Here is a 9,334-nt window from a genome sequence, read left to right as displayed (position 1 = left end):
CCTCCTGCCCGGCGTAGCCCCACTAGCAAAACCCAAGGTGAATTACTTAGAACTAATTTATTCATTTTTTTCATCATTAGTTCGAGAACATGTGCTTGTTTGACTATCTATTAATCTTTCATGGCAATATGGTTAGTCAATAGCCAGTAGAGAGTACATGCATGTGTGCTGAGTTTAATTACAGTTATGTTGTGACAGTGGTCACTTGCGTCTCTGTCCAATTACTCAGATCACTACCTGAAGAATTAGTGCTTGTGCTGATGATCAAATAGTGCCACTAGCAGTCCATGTTGTATATGATTGTACACCGTACATGGAGAGATAAAAACCTATTGTGGTACATAGTTGTAACCATCTCACTAGAATATTTAAAAGTGATAAGTAATCAACAGATCATTGTTGTAGTAAACCGAAATTAAACTGATTGTTCTGTCTTCGGAAACTAGGAGTGAACTGAGACTAAACCGATTGCAGTGAAATAATGAACACTCAACAGATTGGCTCCCATGTGTGCTGATTCAGATATTCCTTCTGCATAATTTGTCGATCTAGCAAGACAAAATAACACATATTCATCAACCTATCCCATGATAGTTTTGTAAGTTCCAAAGATCATCGGCTTCACTCTGCAAATTAAGGGATATATAACTGATTATATGAAGTATCATATTGCTTAACAATGAATTTTATGAATTTTAGACATGGTAGGTGGAAATACCGTCAGTAAATGAGCATAGTACCCATATTCTTGCAAACCATTTGCATTTGTTCCAGCCATTTGCTCTATAGGTGCTTGGTATTGTGCTACTGAAATGTCATTCTTTCCTCCCTATGCAAAAATAAAAACAAAACAAAACCAATGTTAGTTGAGTTGTTACTATATTACTCTATTTAATAAGTAGTCCAGTTAGACATGTGCAAGAGATTTACAGAATGATTTTGATTTTTGCGTACCGCTTTAGTTGTCTCCTTCTTCTTTTTATTTGGGTGCTGATTGTCAAGCCATGATTTCTTTCTTCTTGAATTTTTCTTTGGAATTTCCTTTTTCTTTAGGCAAGCATCCTTTAAACAATCGTCTGGTTCTTTAGATATATCTTCAGTTCTGCACGTAGTAGTACGAGCTTTCTCTTCAACTTGCTTCCTAAGATTCTTCAAAGCATCATCTACTAGTTTGATACACTCTTCTGATGTAACTGCCTGTGAAGCTATGCCAAGGAACTCGTGCATGAAAAACTTCAACTGTTGTCTATCTTCTGATCTAGGATCTTCCAAAACAATGTTTCCATGGCTGTTTTGTATAGTGCCGCTTCGCGCTTCTCGAGTCCATCGCTTCAAAATATAGTGTCCTGGAAGGTACTTAATATTCATGACATCAAGTGCTTTCAAAGCATGACTACACAATATACCAACTCTTTCAAATTGCCCACAATCGCAGAAAACTTTTTGCTCTTCATAATCAACTACAACTTTGCACTCTTCTTCATATGTGAACTCTGGGTCAAGACTTGCAATTGCAACAATATATGCATTGTGTTCCATAGATGGCTTGATGTATGCTGAGATGGATCTTTCATATTCATTCTGAAAATCTTCAAATATGCGTGGTGTGTAAACCTTGCTCGCTTGTATTACCATAGGAGTCCTCATTCTGACTCTAGGTAATTTTTTCCTAGACTCATATTCCTCATTTACCTCGTTATCTCTTTTCTCTTGCACAGCCCTCTCTACGTGCTTGAAAAACCGAAGGATGTCAAGATCAGACTTTAGATGGTCTTTCAAGTCACTGTTCAAGCTCTCACTTAATTGTGTGCTTCTCATGCCTATAGTGTAAGCATTCCTCATGTAACATCTTGCCCATTTCTCTTTTACTTTGTAGATGCTGTCCAACCAAGTTTGTGTATCCACATTGCTTCTGATGGCATTGAAAGCTTCTACAAAGGCTTCCTCTTCCTCATACTTGTACATGCAAGCACTGAAATCAGCAAGTACATTTGGTCCCTCCTCGTCTTTTTTCTTATAAGGTAAGTGCCTAATGGCATTTTGCATTATGTGAAAAGTGCATAATCCATGCCATGCTTCAGTAAATACCGCCTGAACTGCATTACCCATTGCTACATCTTGATCAGTAAAGATTGTTCTAGGTTGCTTCTTGTTATGCAATGATAGGAACGTGTTGAACAACCATTTGAATGATTCAAATGTCTCATCATATAAAAGTGCAGCACCAAAAATGACCATTTCTCTAAAATGGTTGAATCCAACAAACACACCGAAGGGTCTGTACTCTTTGTTTGTCCCAAATGGTGTATCGAAAGTAACAACATCACCGAAATGAGCATAGTCAATGATCATCTTTGCATCAGCCCAAAAGATATTCGCTATTTGTTCATTGCAATCTAGTTGCATATCATATTCAAATGCAGGATTCTCATTCTTTTTATCTCTGAAGTACTTAAGCATACTTCCAGCTTCACCATACATCAAGTCCCTTTGACGCCTGGTTCGCAAGTGGTTCTTGCGATCACGACATGTGTAGCCAAGGTTCAGTGGACCACCAACTTGTCGACTTGCTAACTCATGGGCTCTTTTAGGTACAATTCCTGAATCATCTGCTGTTTCAATTTCAATTGCTTGCAAGGCCGAAATCTTCCGTTGTGACGGCATCAAGTGGCTTGTCCCAGGTAATTGCAAGACATGGTTGTGTTCAACAACTAACTTGTGCACCTCATAATTTTCTGCTTCTCGGTCTATAGTGATTCCCATTCGAACATTGCAGCCGGTCCTTGTTTCTGCACGAGGACGCTTTGTATTATTATCCCTTTTGTCCTTTCTTCTGTACCCTTCATTAGAACAAACATATCTTGCAGAAGTGATTACTCCGTCAAGTTTGCTCTTGTTTTCATAATTTACCCTTACATCAAAACCAGTATGACCTCCATAACATGTCCAAAAGTTCCAAGCCACTTTTGTGGAATTAAACTTCATACCAATCTGAGGCATCCAACTAGGAACCACATTTGTGCTGCACAAATTAAGCATAACTTATTTGTTTCTCTGCTTACACTACAATCATAAGATGACATGGCCTAATAAGAATTGAATAAAATTATTGGTACCTGTTAGAACCTTCGTTGGTGGAGTTAATCATATTCTCCATTACACTTTGTGTTTTTCTTTTATAATCTATGATAGCAAACTCAGTCCATGAGATCTTTGTTGCTGCCAACATGAATACAATTGAAACATATGTCATATGCTTTGAGATTGACGTCTTTATTTTTGTTGCTACCATGTACTCCCTCCGTTCCAAATTACTCCCGCGACAAGTAATTCGGAACGGAGGGAGTACATCACAGGCACCTGTATATCATCTACAACTCAATATATATTGTTCTTGTCCTAGCTACAAGGAGGACGATCAGGACAAAAGTAAGATAGAAGGGAAATCATCTACAACAGGCACACACCAACGTACCTTGGTCTTGTTCTCGCTAGAGAGGACGAGTGGGAGGAACAAGGGAGACGAGCAGGAGGAGGTGCCGAGGAAATTGTCAACACGTTCTGATTGGCCACAACGTTAGTTCAGCAGAAGCGAGATCTCTACAACACGTTCAGATCAGCATACCTTGGTCTCATTTTTTCTCCGAGGAGGACCATCAGGAGGAAGAGGACGAGTGGGAGGATTTTGGCGCCAAGAAACTATCAGCTCGCTCAGTTTGGCGCCAGCGTTTATGTGTTTGGCGGCAATTGTACAACCGTGGGAGATTTTCCTCCGGACTAATATGGATTTTTGTTCTAATTATTCATAGAATTAAAGGGGGAGAAAGGAGAGCCATCCGATTAAAATAGACGGCAGATGCTAGACGCTACAGCACATGTACAGTAATAGCTGTACTGCAGAGGAGCCGAACCCGCAAGCGGCGGTGGTGTAACATGCAAGGGCAGCAATGCAGGTGCATGCGCAGGCAGCAGGTGCAGCTCACGCGTGTCCAGGAGTGGGCGGCACGCGGTCCAGCAGGCGCAAGGCCTAGGCTGTGAGGCCCAGAGAGCTGGACGTGCTAGTGGTTGCGGGAAGGCTGGTTCGTGAGATTTGTTGGTATAAAAAAATGGTAATCTGCATAAGATGGTACTATGCGTTGCATGAGTTGGCAATGATGATTAAGGAAAAAGGCATTGGGAGGTGTGGGGTACACGCTGAGCACACCTACGTACGGGAGCTACAGGAAGTAATTTTCCTTTGGAGGTATTGCTAATTGCACGTGGTTCTACCAGGAGGTTTGCAGGTTGGTGACACGCATGGGGTTTAGAGCATAGAGTGCGTTGTGGAAGAGATCATGCATACACAAGGCGTTAAGCAAGGCACGAACATGTGCGGGCGGACACGATGCAGGGTGGAGCATGGTTGCAGTCGGACAAGGTCGGCTGGGTCGGACTAGACAGTCTGATGGATTGACATGGATGTTGGTCAAAGCAGAGGACGGTGGTGATTTCAGTGACGACGACATAGGAGGGTGATGCTGATGATGGCCGACTTCTGGGGCGTGAAAACACGTGATGCAGGCCTGAGGGCTTGTGCGTTTTCAACAGACTATGGCGCGGGGTTTATTCAAGACGGTGCACAGGAGAGCTTGAAGTCGACAGGGCGCGGGAGGGTGGCACGTAGAACCACCATGGAGTCATGTTGAAGATGGAGTTGGAGTCTGATGGAGGACCAGTAGTGCAAAACCGGGTAATAGCACCAGTTCGTAAGGCCAACCGGCACTAAAATGTAGGCACTAAAGCCCCCCCCCCCCCCCCCCTTTAGTACCGGTTCAGCACGAACCGGTGCTAAAGGGCAACCACGTGGCACGAGCCAGCTTCGGGGGCAGGGAGCCCTTTAGTACCGGTTGGTGCCACCAACCGGTATTAAAATATTGGGGGGGTTGGGTTTATGATTTCTTTTTCATTTAATTTTTTATTTTTCATTTAATTCTTTTTCGTTTGACGATATTACATATTGTACACGTTATGCATATATACAAATAGAATTTCTAGTAGAACCGATCATAATATATATATATATATATATATGTATGTATATATAATTTCTCCTAATTGGTGCCTTCGGAGCCAGTGGCATTAGCCTAGCTAATTGGTGCCTTCGGAGCACGATAACAATTGGAAGTGGTTCATGGGGGCGGTAGCGGATAATAGTATTCTCCTTTGGGATCTATGACCTGGTCGAGCAAAAATCCCGCTATTTCCTCTTGAATTGCTTCTATGCGGTCCTGTGCTAGGAGATTGTCCCGCACCTCTTTGAACTGTTAAGAAGGAGATCAATATGCATGTGTATTAGTTGTGTGACTAGATATCGATAATGGTGTAAAAATTGTGAATAGTGTTCTGACAATCGATATCGTACCCACTCCTGTCTTTGAGATTTGCTCCTTTCGGACGCCATCATGCGAATGTTCTCGCAAACGTAGTATGCACATAGATCATTCCCCGGCGCCTGCCTCAGGGCCTTTACGAGAATGGAATTTGATCAGATAATAATTAATCAAGCATGATAATTAAAGAGATGACAGCTAGCTAGTACTACTTAATTACTTACCTTGGGTCGATACTATTTCAGACTTTGTTTCCATGGGCCTGGAGTGACCCTGATGAACTTTGCCCAAGCCCTGCCTGCCGACAAAGAAAATGAATAAATGGGTTATTAAATAGTTGTTATCAGGAAATGACGAACTAATTAAATAGGCCAAGATATAGTTAATAATGATTGAAATTACCTATTGACTATCCCGTTCACGATGGTGTAGTCACTTGCTTTCTTAAATAGCGAGTCTAGTACTTCAACCGTTCCTTCATCAACTTTAATGATTAACAAGATCCAGTGATATCTGCATGCACACACGTTTGCATGTCTTAATTAAGCGGACATATGTAAGCAAAAACATGTAGCTATAGCTAGTAGGGAAAAACAGAATTTATAGTACAAGACAGTGTGACTCACTGGAAGTTGTAAGGAAGTAGTATATCTTCATTGTATTTGAGTTCCTTGAAGAACTGTAGCATACTTTCCTCTACACATTTTGCGTGATATGGATCTAATTTCCATGTGTATTCATTAATGGTATTTGGGTCAACGAACCCAATGCCATAGCGTCCACCTTTTTTCATTTCATAAATCTTCATCCTGCATAATACCACAGAAAAGAATATAGTGAGGATAATTACAGGTAATGATTGATCAAAATGATCAGCTAGCTTGAGACTTAAATTATAGAAAGGAATCACTTACAGACAATAGCAACTGACGATAGATTTGTCGAGTGCGTCTTTATTGTATAGCTGAAAAAGTTCTGAATACTCAACGGTCACAGCTTTCTTATGGTAGTAATGCTCCTCGTTGACATTCACCATGAGGGACTCTTAATTGGAAATCTTGGTAATGTCCATGTACCATTGATGCAATTCATACATTCTCGTTGGGAGCTTATTGACCTCCTCTGGCTCGACCAAAGGTTGGCCTTGGGCATATTTTCGTTTTATTTCCTCCTCTCTAGTCGGAGACATGGGCTCGTTATCGAGGAGTTGTCCAACAGTGATCCCGATCGATTGAGCCTGCGCAATATGCTCATCGGTTATTACCACATCGCCCACCCCGGGAACGTTAACGGTTTGCCCACAATAATGTTGGGCGCGCCTACTCTCATGTGTTGTTGGCACAACAAGCGGGGGGATTGATTGCGTAGCCTGTTCTCCCAGCTGGGGAACGGTTTTACCGCTCCTTTTGCCAGCTGATTTGCTCGAGCTCGAGCTCGCCTCTTTCTGTAGACGTGCTCGATTTAACTTCCTGAGGTGGCCCTCATAGTCTGTGTCAACACGCTTGGGAGCTGGTGGTTTAGCCATACGAATGAAGTGGTCAATCTTTTCCACAGGCACTTTCTCCCTTGGCGGCGGTGGCGGTTTCGGTGCAAAATGGGCTTCCACCTCGGCCTTCGATATGACTACGTTTTCCTCCTCGGACTTGTCGTAAGTCCTCTACAGAAGAGGCGCGAGGCTTGGACCATATTGAAATCGCTTGCCTCCGCCTGTACCTGCAGTACTACCTCGACTTGTACCGCTACGCACCATAGCTGAGGCGGCTCTCTTCCGTGATTGCTGAGGCGGCGAATATGGCTGACATGGCTGAGTTGGAGGAGGAGGAGTGGCCTGAAGCTGTGCTGGACTTGGAGGAGGAGTGGCCTGAAACTGTGCCGGACTTGGAGGAGGAGTGGCCTGAAGCTGTGCCGGACTTGGAGGAGGACTGGCCTGACACTTTGCCGGACTTGGAGGAGGAGTGGCCTGAAGCTGTGCCGGACTTGGAGGAGGAGTGGCCTGATGCGTTGGTGGACTTGGAGGAGCGGGAGTCTGCTGACTCGGTGGCGGACTGTGACGAGGAGTCGGATGACGCGGTGTCGGTGGCCTTCAAAAGATGATGCAATCCTTTCTCCATAGGATGATACGATGGTTGGCCTCTCCTAGTGTGTGCTCATCGTCACCTCCAGGAATGTCAAGCTCCAGCCCCGAATATTGGTCCACCACCTCATCAACCAAGGCACGAGCATAGCCCGCTGGAATCGGGTTGCAATGGAAGGTTGCCTCGAGGGGATTTGTAAAAGCAAGAGCGTCCGCCACCTTCATGGATATGTTCTTCATTTTGAAGTGTAGCTCGCAGTTAGTGTTCTCCATGATGTCATCCACTGGGTAGCTATCCAGCAATGCGTCGCCCGGGGCGGAACCCACGCTGCTTCTCGGCATGGATGGGACGGTGCTATCCATTGGTGGATCCTCCGCTAGCTGCTGAGACCCTCTTTGCTGGCTAAGTGAGTCGATCTTCTCCTGCTGCCGCTGGAATTTGATTGCCAAGTCCGCGTGCGCTGATTCTAGGCCTTGAAGGCGTTCATAGTCTAGCTTCCTCTGCTCCTCCTCCATCTTCCTCTTCTTCTCCTCCGCAATCTTCTTTCTCGCACGGGTTCTGTAGTCGGCGTTCTAGTCCGAAAACCCCTCATACCACGGAATAGCGCCCATGCCTCGTGTTCTTCCCGGGTGTTCAGGATTTCCCAGGGCACGCGTAAGTTCGTCGTTCTCTCTGTTGGGCTCGAACAACCCGGATCGAGCCGCTTCTATTGCAACAAATAGCTTATCTTCGGCTCCGTCCAGACATGCCTTCTTGAAAACTTTTCCTGTCTTCAGGTCCAACTCCCCCCCCCCATGCGCATAGAACCAAGTCCTGCACCTGGGGGGCCAGCGCAATGTTTCTGGAGTGACACCTGCATCCACCATCTCTTTCTCATACTTATCCCACTTAGGCAATCCCACCGCATAGCCACCTGGCCCCAGCTTATGAAACTTATCCTTTTTTGCGGCATTGGCCTTGTTTATTCTCGACTGTTCCTTAGATAATTCCGAATCCTTGAATTTCACGAAATCGTCCCAATGAGCACTTTGGTTCTCTAGTGTTCCCTCGAATACTGGAGTCTTCCTTCCTCCGTTGACGTACTTGGCCCATTCACGAATCTTGTGGTTCTTGAATGCAACCGCTATCTTCCTAAGAGCAACGACCTTGACTTTCTCCACATCTGCATCTGTGAAATGATCTGGTAGGGTGAAATGTTCCATGAGCGTTTCCCAAAGCAACTTTTTTTGTCTGTTGTCGACAAAAGTAACTCCTGGACGTGGCTTTGATGGCTCTCTCCATACTTGAAGGGAGATCGGGAGTTGGTCCTTCACAAGAACTCCGCACTGACGAATGAACTTGTCCGCAATCTTCTTAGGCGCGAATGGTTCGCCATTAGGTCTGATTGCCTCGATATTGTACTTTACGCCCTCCTTCAACTTTTTGTTCGGGCCTCGTGTAATGCCCTCGATGCGGCTATAGCTCCCACGTGTCGAGGCACGGCTTAGAGACATAACCGCATTGAAAGCAATGTCGCAAGTTAGGAAATCATCACAAACATCCCATGTAATACATAATAAAGGGGAGATACATAGTTGGCTTACACTCGCCACGTCACGTCAAAGTACATAAATAACATCCATCATACAAATCACTCATGGCCCGACTACGGTGCCAAAATAGAAAAGACCCCCAACATGCGACAAGGCCCTGAATCGATAACCCCAACTAGGCACCACTACTGATCATCGGGAAAGGAAACATAATAACGCTGAGAGTCCTCGTCGAACTCCCACTTGAGCTCATACTCGTCACCTGGAGCGGAATCACCTGGACCTGCATCGGGAATTATATAACCTGTGAGCCACAGGGACTCAGCAATCTCGCACCCTCGCGATCAAAACTATTTAA

At 44.6% G+C, this 9,334-nt stretch overlaps 1 pseudogene; it reads right to left on the bottom strand.

Annotated features, from left to right (window-relative positions):
• Nucleotides 1-758: 758 nt before the first annotated feature.
• On the bottom strand, nt 759-4,786 carry LOC147988250 (protein FAR1-RELATED SEQUENCE 5-like; annotated as a pseudogene).
• Nucleotides 4,787-9,334: the final 4,548 nt, after the last annotated feature.

The sequence above is a fragment of the Triticum urartu genome, chromosome 1A (genome assembly GCF_056163025.1).
Source record: "Triticum urartu cultivar PI428250 chromosome 1A, HENAU_Tu73, whole genome shotgun sequence".
NCBI classification, from domain to species: domain Eukaryota; kingdom Viridiplantae; phylum Streptophyta; class Magnoliopsida; order Poales; family Poaceae; genus Triticum; species Triticum urartu.
The sequence above is the reverse complement of the archived record's forward strand: the minus strand, read 5'-3'. Positions and strand labels throughout refer to the sequence as shown.